The sequence below is a fragment of the Heliangelus exortis genome, chromosome 2 (genome assembly GCF_036169615.1).
Source record: "Heliangelus exortis chromosome 2, bHelExo1.hap1, whole genome shotgun sequence".
NCBI lineage: Eukaryota > Metazoa > Chordata > Aves > Apodiformes > Trochilidae > Heliangelus > Heliangelus exortis.
Genome location: NC_092423.1, coordinates 53662772 through 53674909, shown reverse-complemented (window position 1 = coordinate 53674909; position 12138 = coordinate 53662772). Strand labels below are relative to the sequence as shown.

The window sequence follows — 12138 nt, the reverse complement described above, 5'->3', positions numbered from 1 at the left end:
TACATTAGGTCTCATGCAAAGTTTTAGGAAGCACAATGCTTTGTGTATAGCTGGACACACTACAAAAGCAAACTACGTATCTCCCAATTCCTAGGTCTGTAGTCATCAAACCCTAGGATTTCTACAAGCAGAGATACAGTAGTTTTATAAGCCAAGAAGATGGATAAATAGCCCACTGCTTTTAATTTGCCTGTACAGCCAGACAGCTCTGAGCATGCCTAAACCTGACCCTTCAGGAACACACTCCGGCTCATGCTCAGGCTTGACAAACAAGTGAAAGAATGACATACAAAATGGTTCCTATTTACAAGCATCTGCTTCATTACCCATCTGCCAGATTTTGTGTTCCAGAAAGTCTCCAAAAGGATCTAAAATACAGCCATCAAGTTGGGTCCAACGGCAAGCAAAGCAGAACATCCTACTTGGCTCAAACCCCTCCAGTAACTACTAATATAAAAAACATTTCTAAAGAGAAATTAATAGATGTTGCAGCTCCAGACCAGGCATTCCCATCTTGCAGGTGCATGTGTAATGAACACAAAACTCATGATAAATTATAACCTGACTTGATGTTTGGGTCCATGCAGCAGCATTAGCTGGAGAAGAACAAAGGATGGTTCGTGCCAGCGTATTAGGAGCACTGTAAGTTCTATATATTTTGTTATTGCCAGTTTGGGACCAGTGAAGCTGCTGGCAGCACTTACAAAACTCACGATCTCTATCAAAGTTTCTGTAAAAATAACTAAAATTGGTGAATGCTGTCTAAAAACCCCACCTTTACTTCTCCCAATTTGCCTTCAAAGATTTGGAGCTGGAAGGTTTAAGTGAAGTCAAATGCCTGCTCAGAGTAATATTTTAAACACAAAACCCATCCAGAATCACTATGGCAATGTAATCAGGACAAGTACCACTCTTTTAGATTCCTCTGTCAAATAAATCTACTTAATGTGGACCAGTATTTTATTTACAACAACTATGGTTGAATAAGTGGATAGTATCCCATCAAAGGCAGGACTGGCACAACCACCTAACTTGGCAACTACTAAAACAGATACTGCAAAGGTTCAAGACCAAACAATACTCTGTCCACTTAATTTTTTCTGCAATATTTCAGTGTCATTCATATCTCATGCATGACTGTGGCCTCTCCACAAACTGGGTCTCAGACAAATAATTTATTTTTCTTTTTCTTTTTTTTTTTAATTAGAAATGGAAAACACAAAGCATCTTACATTATCATCAAACACAAACACTACACATGTGTATTTGTAAGTTGTCACTGTTTTATAGTTGACCACCTTAGCTATTGGACAATAAATTGGACTTGGCAACTGCATCAGTTCTCCCTGCTTATGACAATTTCTTGATTAAAAAGGCCGTCTTTGTCAGCAGGAGATCCCGAAAGCAAAAGATGAAGAGATGAAGCCTGGTGTGGTTTAAGTAGAGCTGGCAACAAAGAGCCATGCATTTGCTTGCTTGCTCACTCACTCTTCTCCCCACTGGGGGATGGGGATGAGAAAATCTAACAAATCGTTCATGGGTTGAGACAAACATGGGGAGGGTTCACTCACCAGTTATGGTCACAGGCAAAAGACTCAACCTTGGGGAAAAAAATCTATTTAATTTGTCACCAATACAATCAGAGTAGGACAAAGAGAAACGAAATCAGATATTAAAAACAAATACCCCATGCCTATCTTCTTCCCAGCTCCGAATAACTTTACTTTAAACTTTTCTACCTCCTTCTCCCCAGTGGCGCAGGGGTGGGGAGTAGGGGTTGTGGTCAGTTTTCTGCTCCTTCCTTCTCAGGGTGGAGGACTCAGTCTTTTAACAGTTTCATGTTCCCCTTCTTGAGTATGTTAATTGCAGGGCCGTTATAACCTTCACTGATGGGCTCAGCCTTGGCCTGAGGCAGCTCTGGATTTTGGTGCTAGGGGAGCTTCAAGCAGCTTCTCACAGGAGCCACCTCCTCAGCTACTAAAACCCTGCCACACAGACCCATCACAAAACAAAATTTAGGAATCATTTAAACAAAAGAAACTTAATATCAACCTGGACAGGCTGGGTTGATGGGGCAAGGTCAACAGTATGAGGTTCAACAAGACCAAGGGCAGGGTCTTACACTTTGGCCACAATAACCCCATGCAGCACTACAGACTGGGGGAAGAGTGGCTGGAGAGCAGCTCAGTAGAGAGGGACCCGGGAATACTGGGTGACAGCTGGTTGAACATGAGCCAGCAGTGTGCCCAGGTGGCCCGGAAGGCCAATGGCATCCTGGCCTGTATCAGGAACAGCGTGGCCAGCAGGATGAGGAATGTAATTCTCCCCCTGTACTCAGCACTGTTGAGTACACCTCACCTTCAATACTGTGTGCAGTTCTGGGCCCCTCACTTCCAGAGGATATTGAGGTGCTGGAGAAGGTCCAGAGGAGAGCAACGAGACTGTGAAGAGACTGCGGAGAAAGCCTTACAAAGAGAGGCTAAGGGAGCTGGAGTTGTTTAGCCTGGTTAAGAGGAAACTCAGGGGGAACGTTATCCCTCTCTAAAACTATCTGAAGGGAGGTTGTAGTCAGGGCTCTTCTCCCAGGCAACTAGTGACAGGATGCAAGGGCATGGCCTGAAGCTGTGCCAGGGGAAGTTTTAGTTGGGTATCAGGAAGAACTTCCTCACAGAGAGGGTGATCAGGCATTGGAATGGATTGCCCAGGGAAGTGGTGGAATCACCATCCCTGGAGGGGTTCAAGCAAAGGCTGGATGTGGCACTTAGTGCCATGGTCTGGCTGATGTGCTGGTGTTAGGTCATAGGCTGGACTTGATGATCTCTGAGGTCTTTTCCAGCCTCAGTGATTCTGTGATTAATCTCCTGGATTACTAGCACCTTCATGCTTCCTTAGGCGCATCTAGGATAGGATGACTTCCCCTGATGTGTTTTAAAACCAGAAATGTTGCATTTCTGATATCACAGGATATTTGATGCTGGGGAGGTATGAGCCAACTGATAGGAATTGTGGTAACCTGCAGTGGACCAGCATTTTTTTCCAAAAAATGCTTTTGCAAACTAATTATGTGAATAAAAGAAAACTTCTGACCTTGCCTTTCAGGAAAAAAAATTAAAAATTATGCATTTCCCTGGTGCAAAATTAGGTCATCTTCAGAGACAGCAGGTAATAAGACTGTGTTTTCCATTCCTGCCCTCTTCAGAAAGAAGCATCCTTTCTGGTGAAGTCTCAACAGCAAAACTGGGCTCAGAGCAGGCAGAGAATCACATTTCCACATTCTACATAACATTGCCAAGAGAGGTGGTGGAAGCCCCATCCCTGGAAGTTTTTAAGGCCAGGTTGGAGAGGGCTCTGAGCAACCTGATCTAGTGGGAGGTGTCCCTGGCAATTACAGGGGGGTTGGAACGAGATGATCTTAAAAGGTCCCTTCCAACCCTGAAAATTCTATGATTCTATGATTCCCTTCCCAGAGGGCAACAGACAAAAGGATGTGAAGCTCTACTCTCCCCTAAAACTGAGGACCAGCTGCCATCCAGCCACTTCAAGCCTTGTTTACATTACCATATGACATAGGCTTTTTTGTGATGGTTTTTGCTCTGTTTTAATTGTGTCCATATTGTAAATATTACTAGATCAGACTAATTGTCAGCAGGACCTTTTTAAGAACAACTGGACTGGAATCATTCTCTTCAAGCAGTAGGCAGAGATAGGCAAATCACCTGTTCATTTTTAAAAGATTCACTTAACAGCTCTTAGTCTTAAGGCCTCATTATAGATGTCAGGCATACAAGAACTGACAACATGTCTTTCTAAATACTAGGATATATCCAAGGAAAGTATTCCACTTTACTATGCAAGCAAATAAATGTAAAATAGATTTCAAAATCTAAGTTTTTCTAAGCTGTTGCCTTTTAAGAAGATAACAAAGTCCAAACAAAAAACATGTCTCCCAGAGCAAACATTTCCAGCAGCTACTGGTTACCCTGACTCCTGGATGATGAACCATCAAGGGATGATTCTAACATACTGCACTTCAGGTTACTCAAGGAGCAAATTCGAGTACTCCACACCTATGTAAAAAAACAGGCCTGCTCTGTATTACATTGGACACCAAGAATGAAAGAGGATGAAGCCCATGATCACCTCCAGCACAGAAATGTTCCACACCAGTTTATAGCCTCATCACTTAGCAGTGAATTGGCACCAATACAGAATCTATCTTCATCCTTTCCTGAAAGTTGCTCACAGATTTTTGCCACTAGAAAATCATAGCCTTAGAAGTCAGAATTTAATTTGCTTTCTCCATCCAAATTTCATTCATCTACTTTTATGAACAACAACAGCAGAAAAGTCCTTCTTATACTTGTACTTATCACCCAAGAGTAGAGATCTATACAAACTCCTAGCTGCACACACTTGTGTTATGCCTGAGAAAAATTAGCAAATTACTGCAAAGACAAGTACAAGCAAGTCACCAAGCTTCATGACCAAGAGCCAAGACAGTCTTCTGTTGCTCATCTTTGTCTGAGCCTGAAGAATACAGTAAACACTGACTAAGAGTTGTTCTCCCTAGCAATAGAAAGGTTCACAAAGCTTTATAGCTTCTAGCTCAGCTAAAACACATCCATGGCATTTCAAATAGAATGACTGTGGTCTTGACTTTTTCCCCCGTATCGTATACCACTTCTTTCTCTTAGGGATTATTACATAATTCCATATTCTTTCTGGCAGCTTTCCTCTCATTCACAAAACAAAGGTATTGACAAGACAATAAAGACCCCTTCCTACCTACAGACTTCACTAAGAAGGAAAGCTAATAAACATGGTAGCATTACTTGAGCCATGAGAATGGCTTGCTTTACTAGCCAGTGTACTGCAACCCTTAATGTAGTAGGATAGTTACAGTAAGAGGAACATTAGTTGCCCCAAGCAGCATGTTTCTAACTGGTTTATAATGCTATACTGAGAAAAAAGAATGAAAATAAAATAATTTTTTTAAAAATGGATAAACTTCCTTCTCCTACGCTAACTGTTCAACTCATGTTGCTGAAGGTGCTGGCTTGCACCCATCTGGAATAACAGATTTAGCAAATGCACTTCATTATCTTTCCCAGTCAGGTGTGTTTTCTTCAATGCTTTCTAGTTGGCACAGTCGAGCTCTGTCTGGGTTGCAAGTATTAGTCTATGGAATACTTCAGTTCAGTTCAACAAAATGCTACACAGAACACGATATGCAAGCTTCAGAAAGATGTATGGTTGCCTGGAAATTAGAGGTGAACAAGTCACATGTATGTTGATATTGCTGTACTATTGTGCCAAATACATGGACTCCTTTCCTGGGGAGTTACTCTCCCACTGCAGGCACTGCTCCATCTCATCTACCCAAGTTCTTTCTGTTAGTTTTACCACTCCTTTACAGACTTAGTTTGTTTTTATCTCCTCTTGCCTGACTGTAGCTTACCTAGCCAAAGACAGCAGCACAGACAGAGCTCCAATGGACCACACCAGGGATAATGGAAAAGACACAATGAAGCATCCTACAATAAATCTGTACTGTGCAATATCCCCTCAACAAGCCACATGAAACTGAGGTGACTTCAGAGTCATCATTAACAAGCAAAAATGCCAACACGCATTCCATTCCTGCATCTTACTGAAGTCCTGACACTGAAGTGTAAGATGGGAAGTGATTCCCATTTTAATTAACTGGTCAGTTAATTTATCTTCACTTGTTTTGACAAGAATGGTTCATCTTTAGTGCAAAGATCAAAGCAGGCCTCTTCTCATCCTGTTCTCATTTGCTGAGCTGTAGATACAGCAGATGTTCTTCATTTAAAAAATAAAAATTAAAAAAAAGTTTGTCCCTTTTACATTTAAAATTAAGTTCTCAGAGCTGAATGTGGTGGTCTCTTGGGGCTCTCAGAGGCTTTTTTGCCTGGTGAGGAGTGAGTGTTGAAACATCCAGTTAGCAAACTATTTGGAAAAGAATAAGGATGTGAAAAATAAGAAGTTGAAAACTATGAAGATTGATTCTCCTTTTTGGCTATACAAAATAAACACTGCCATTCCTCTAGGGATAACACAAACCAGTTGCTCATGAAGAGTAATTCAATTCACTGTCTACAGAAACTGTGAGGTTAGTATTATAAAAAAAGTTTTTTGACCTCATGAGGACACATCCTGAATCATCAGCCTGCCAGTATAGCTTAGAATCATGCCAATCATTAGTATTTACTGTCCATTATTTAATATCTAAGTTGCATGCACTGCTCTTGACAACAGTTATTACTTAGACTTTTATATGTACCAAAAATATTTTAAAATACTTAACTATTGGTATATATCTTGTGAAAACTAAGTGTCAAGTTTGATTTTTATTATTAAAACAGATTTCTCTTTAGTTTCCCACTTACTGACACATAAGACAGATGCTCAAACACAACGTTACTGATTTTTTACACACTGTCATTCTGTTTTCACATCTATAATCAGAGAATCAACAGCTGAACTATGCTCATTCTGGAAAAATTAATCCTGCAAACTGATGCAAGGAGTTTGATAAAAAATATTTAACACAAAATCAGTTCAATGAACTGTTGCCCTAATTAACACTAGCTTGTTGGGGTTTTTTTGAACAAGCTCCAACACACAAGTTCAGCATGCCAGGAGAGTTATATAAAGACTGAGCCTGTTTCTCCTCTGTGTGTAGACTGAGTCTTGATGCATGTTTTTTTGGTTTTTTTGCTTCTTTTTAAGATAGAGATTGTTGGTAGCTGTGACTAGGGCATAAAGTAATTATTAACAAAGTGTAAATATATTTTACACATTGATTCAGTATTCATTGATTCACCTTTCTCCTCCCAAAGGCTGTCTGGAATATGTCCCTACCACATTCCTTTGCAGAAGTAGAATATTCTCATCTCCACTTTACACATGGGTAAACTGAGGTACAGTAAGGTTGCTGTTTAAGAATGGGGTGGTCGAACACCTGCAGTAAACATGGATTTTAACAGCATTTGGAGGAAACTCTGCACTTTTGAAAACAAGCCCAGAAGACACTTTGTAGCAAAGGTTTTAAATGACCTCTCACACTCCCACCACCTAGTACTCTGGCCAGACAATGATGCTGCTTGGCTACTTCCACATCACTTACAAGCAACCACTCCGCTTCACTGCATCTTGGACGTTTTTCCGAAGGGCTTTTCCCTTTTCCTTTCTTTCTTTCTTTCCTTCTATTCCCCCTCCCCCTTCCCAAGTGCTGGCCTGTCCCCTCGAGTGTGGTGGGTGTCTTTGGAGCAGATAGGACAACGTGACTTGCAGGACTCCCCCACTCCTTCACAACCGAGGGGGAAACACTGCTGGTAAGCAATCTTGAAAAGGGTGGAGGGGAGTCAGAAGACGAAAGCGGTGCCTCCAAATCCTAATTACAGCTAGCAGGGATTAAGTAATAGTCACTAACCTCTTCAGTTCACAAAGGAGAAACGTGATCCTGCTTAATCCTCCTCCGCTCCCAGCAGCTCCTTCTTATACAACGCTCTGCAGCTCCCGCATATCAATGCCCTGGTGCTATCATTGCAGCAACACCCCCTTGGCCAGGAATCCAATAAGGACACTATAGGGGCGGGCTGTAGCCAGAGCGGCTGCAGCATGGCTGCTACAGGCACTCGGGCTGGGGAGCTTTCGCTCAGAAAACAGCACTAAAGCTGCAGGTGGCTATCAGGGGACTGACACCTCCCTGGGGACCTGTGCAAGACCCCGGTTAAGCCTCCGCAGCTGTCACCTCTGGGCACTGCCCATGAAGTGTTTAGCAGGGACTGGTACATCAGCAGAGCTTGTGTCTACCCAGCTGCATCCATAGGGTTTATGCTGCAGACTGAGCTCAGGAAACTGGGAGCACTCAAGAAACTGGGAGTTTCAGCAGTGCCAGGTAGAAAAATCATTCTGCTCCTGGCTTCCTCCAAGCAGGCAGTACACAGGAAGCAAGGACTAGGACAGCCTAGGCCAGGAATTACACAAGCTCTTACTCAAGACTAGTTGTTCCCCTTTCTAGAAGGATTGCATCCTGGCCCACAATACACTGTTATTAAGCACTAGCTTTTCCTTGGAGAGCCACTTTTTACCCAGAGGCTACTACCAGCCTCTTTACTTGCCATTTCTTATCTACATAGAACAGAACTTTGAGCTGCTTCATTCAGGGCTCGGAAGATAAAAGCCGAGGGGGCAGAGGGTGGGGAGGGGGTACAGCTATTTTCCTTCAGGCCAGAAGCTCCTGCAATAAACAGTATATGAAACAAGGATGGTCTAAATTCCACAGATTATTCTATACCTGTGGTGGCACAAACCCACCCACAACCCAGGCTGCATTTCAATATCAGCACCAGCCAACATTGTTCTTGTTTTAATTCCAAGCAGTGGGTTGGGACAATTTGGCATTTTCTGGCACAGAGAGTTGAGACAACCAGTACCTTCTTGCCCTGGTACAAGCACAGGAGTTGGGAACATCAGGTGCTCCCTAACTATTCCTAGTGATGACTGGGAAATGTACCCAAGACCCTTCCTGCTTGCATCACAACCCATTCCAAAAGTTGCCCAGATTACTTGACAATAATTACAGCCACAATGAAAAAGCTTGATGAGGCTCCGAGCAACCTGCAGCTCCCTGATCTAATTGAGGGTGTCCCTGCTTGCTGCAGGTGACCTTTAGAGAACTAGGTGACCTTTTGAGGTCCCTTAAAACCCGAATTATTCTATGATTCTATGAAAGGCAATTATATTGAAGCTCTGCAGGTACCAATCCTATGTGGGGCACTTCAAGATATCCAGGACTGCAAGAGGCATTGTGTTTTGTGACATGTTTCAGCTGTTCACTGGTAGAAGCCAACAAAAGAAAAAGAAACTGGGGCAAACTGGGGTAGGAGGGAATCCAGCCAGCCACTCCTAGACTCCTCTCCAAGAAGTTTAGAAAGCAGGGGGCGGGGGGTGGAATCTGAACCTTGTGACTCAACAGTAAGGCCACCTTCAGTCTCTTTCCCTGATCCCTGTGTAAGTCACTCCAACCCAATCCTGATTCAGTTTCCCCTGATCTCTGTATAAATTATTCTTCCCGATACCTGTGTAAGTTACTCCAAGCCAATTCCAACCTTCATATGTTCCTTCCATATTGTAAGTAATAGAGTGAGCCTTGCCATCAAACTCTGTTAAGTTGCACTTTTACCAAAGCATATTAAAACCATTTTTGTTAATACCTGGAACAGTGATTCTTTATGCAGCCTTAAATTCTCTCATCTGTTACAAACTGGCGTAAGTAGGCAGGATATTGTAAAACCTCAGTTTGTGACAAAGAACCCTTTGCTCCTGTCTGCAACAATACCCTGATGGGCATTCTCAGACTATGATAACACTTAAAACTGTGTCACATTGGTACAACAGGTACAGCTAATTCACCTCACATGTAAAGTAGAAGTAACTCTAGAAAAATCAGTAACTATTACTTTTGCACCCAAGTGTGTTCAACCTGTTCCTGGCAAATCTTGGGACATGTTCTGTGTCACCATAAGTAGTCTGTCTTCTTCCTTTAGATCTTAAAAAATCAGTGCAGCTTTGTTTTGAAATTCTTCAAGAGGGATTGTAAGAATAATAGACCCTTCTTTCTATCTTTTCACACTCATGTTTTAATGACAGTTAACTTCCTTACCAGAAAAGACTTCACTTGGCCTCCTCCCAGCTACATTTGCTTTTCCAAAGTCAGGTTTTCTGAGCCAGTTACAGAGGTTTAACTTTGGCAAAACTTCCATGGTCTAACAGAACTGGGGCGTATACTGACATTACTATGCTTCATGTTTCAAATATATCGCAGGATGTTTCAAAATTCTTTCCTTCCCCTCTGAAACACATGGTAGTACTACAACCTAAAGCACAGATCTACTTATCAGCAGCCCTAATTACAGTCATTATGCAACTGCAATGAGAAGTTCCAGAGTGTGACTGAAGAATTACACACAAGGCTAGCAAGCAGGAAGTTTAAATTCCATCAAAGCATGAATTAAGGTCTGCAATGTGTGGTATTGCATAAAGGAGGACTGGCAGAGCAGGAGATATGGCATTTAAAGATATAAATCAGGCGTTCAACATATGGGACTGCTAAAAACTAGCATGCGACTATGCTTAGCACAAAGTAATGAATGAATTAGCACATGATAGGAAACCATAACAAATAGCAGAACATATGAAATAATGCATATGGGAGTGATCAGAGGCAGATGTAACTCAGAGCCTTTGGATTCAGTGACAGGGCTTGCATTTGTACAGCCACATGTTCTACAGGATGTGGGACCTGTCTGAAGTCATAATCAACCTCTTAAAAAAAAATAAAAATAAATAAAAAAAAAAACAACCCACAAACCACAAAAAAACCCACACTACTTTCCAGCTGGATTGGCTACCAAAACCAGGTAAGAGTGGCAACACACAGCCAAACAGGAAGGCACAACTGCTTCTTTCCACCACACAGTGGGGTTGGGTTAGATTAGGTTAGGTTAGGTTAGGTTAGGTTAAACCAGTCAGGTAACTACTTGCTGTTTGATTCCCCTATATAGCCTTGAGCTCATTCACCTTGAGTTTGCTTATTTATTCAGGTGGCTAGATAACAAACCCAACATTTAACTTAACTCCAGAGCTGGTCAAGGTAGCGAGGGTTCCTCCAAAGAGGTGTAATGAGACATGGGATTTGGAGCAGCTATTTGTGATCCTCAGGTGGTGAGAAGTTGGCATGGCAAGAGAAGCTGGTGTCCCCAGGTTGGTGGCAGTAAGCAGAGGGAAATGCTGATCTTGGGAAAAGCAGAAGCAGGAGATAGCTCCCAGCATGGATGTAGCTCTCCGGGTCTATTAATTTATTGCACTCTGTTTCTCTTTCCATATGGAAATAGCAGAGAGAGCATCTATAAATAACAAGTACCTTTCAATACCAATAAAACTTCACCAAAATTAAGTGGGTATCGTATAGCTTTCATCAATGTCACCATTACTAGAAGAAAGTCTGCAGAGCTAGTTAGGCTGACACAGGCATAGCTGGGAACAATAGGCAAGCTTTTGGCACAAAATCCTTCTTCAGATCTGAAATGTATGTAGTAGGTTTTTCAGAGAGTAATTAGATATGCAGGCATCAGCCCACCCCTGAAATTAAAGGCAACCAAGTCCCACAAAGTGATATTAACATAAAGGTGGGACGAAAGGTTAAAAACCTGCAGCTTTGCCTATGAATCAGCTGCTTAGGAGCATAGGAAGAGTTCCCACTGGTCAGGGCCACCTGCTCCCTTTTTGTCCCTTATTTCTCATTGGTTGTATATACACATCATTTTGTTCTGCTGATTGTCTTTCCATACCCTGTTTCTCCCCAATCTCACCTTCCACAGTCCCAGAAGTGCTACAAGTCCTAGCAAGCAAATGTGTTAATTAACTTCAGCTACAACCAACCAACCTCCTAGTTCTCAATTATTTTTTCAGAAACAACTAAGCAATGTAAAATAACGTTATCACCCTTCTGATGACAGGAGTTGACTGGCAACCACTAGAAGTCCTCCACAGGAAGAAACGGCTTTATTTGGCATAATTCAATAGCAGATAATATTCCACTAAATCATGATGGTAAGCCAAAGAAGTGAAAATAAGAAGCTGGAAAACAGGTAAGAGAAAGAACTGGCTTGGCAACAGCCCCAGGATGAATGCCTGGCTCAACTCCTCAGCCAGGAAGTGCATATAATATATATCAAAGCAGCTGTGAGGAAACAATGAAGCAGAAATCTGAAATTATTAGTCCGATCATGGCTTAGTTTCGGATGAATCAAAACTGTGAGCTGAGGTTCAGGATCCTATAATCTAGCAGCACTCATGCACACTTCACAAATGATACAAGCCTAAGTGCTGAGCTCTGGACAACCCACTTAAATAAACTCCAACAGGGACAGCAGCTTATGTGGTACAATGACAAGGGATAAATTTGGAATTAAAAAGCTAAGCTAAAGACAGCAGTAATTAAGTTGAATATGCGTATCAGTGTATGGAATCAGATAATCAGATTAGATTCAGATATTTTTCTTTGGGGATTGCTGGAAAGATGATTACAGAAATTCTGTCGGGTGTTTC

At 42.0% G+C, this 12138-nt stretch overlaps 1 protein-coding gene across 2 annotated transcripts in view; it reads right to left on the bottom strand.

The window, feature by feature from the left end:
- BLVRA (biliverdin reductase A) overlaps nt 1-7598 on the bottom strand; it is a 32583-nt gene extending 24985 nt beyond the window's left edge. The window contains exon 1 of one of the 2 annotated variants that reach the window (XM_071736193.1): nt 7457-7598. The gene's annotated coding sequence lies outside the window, so the exon portion shown is untranslated. The remainder of the gene's footprint in view (nt 1-7456) is intronic. The other variant, XM_071736192.1, reaches the window with a different exon arrangement.
- Between the last annotated feature and the right edge of the window lie 4540 nt (nt 7599-12138).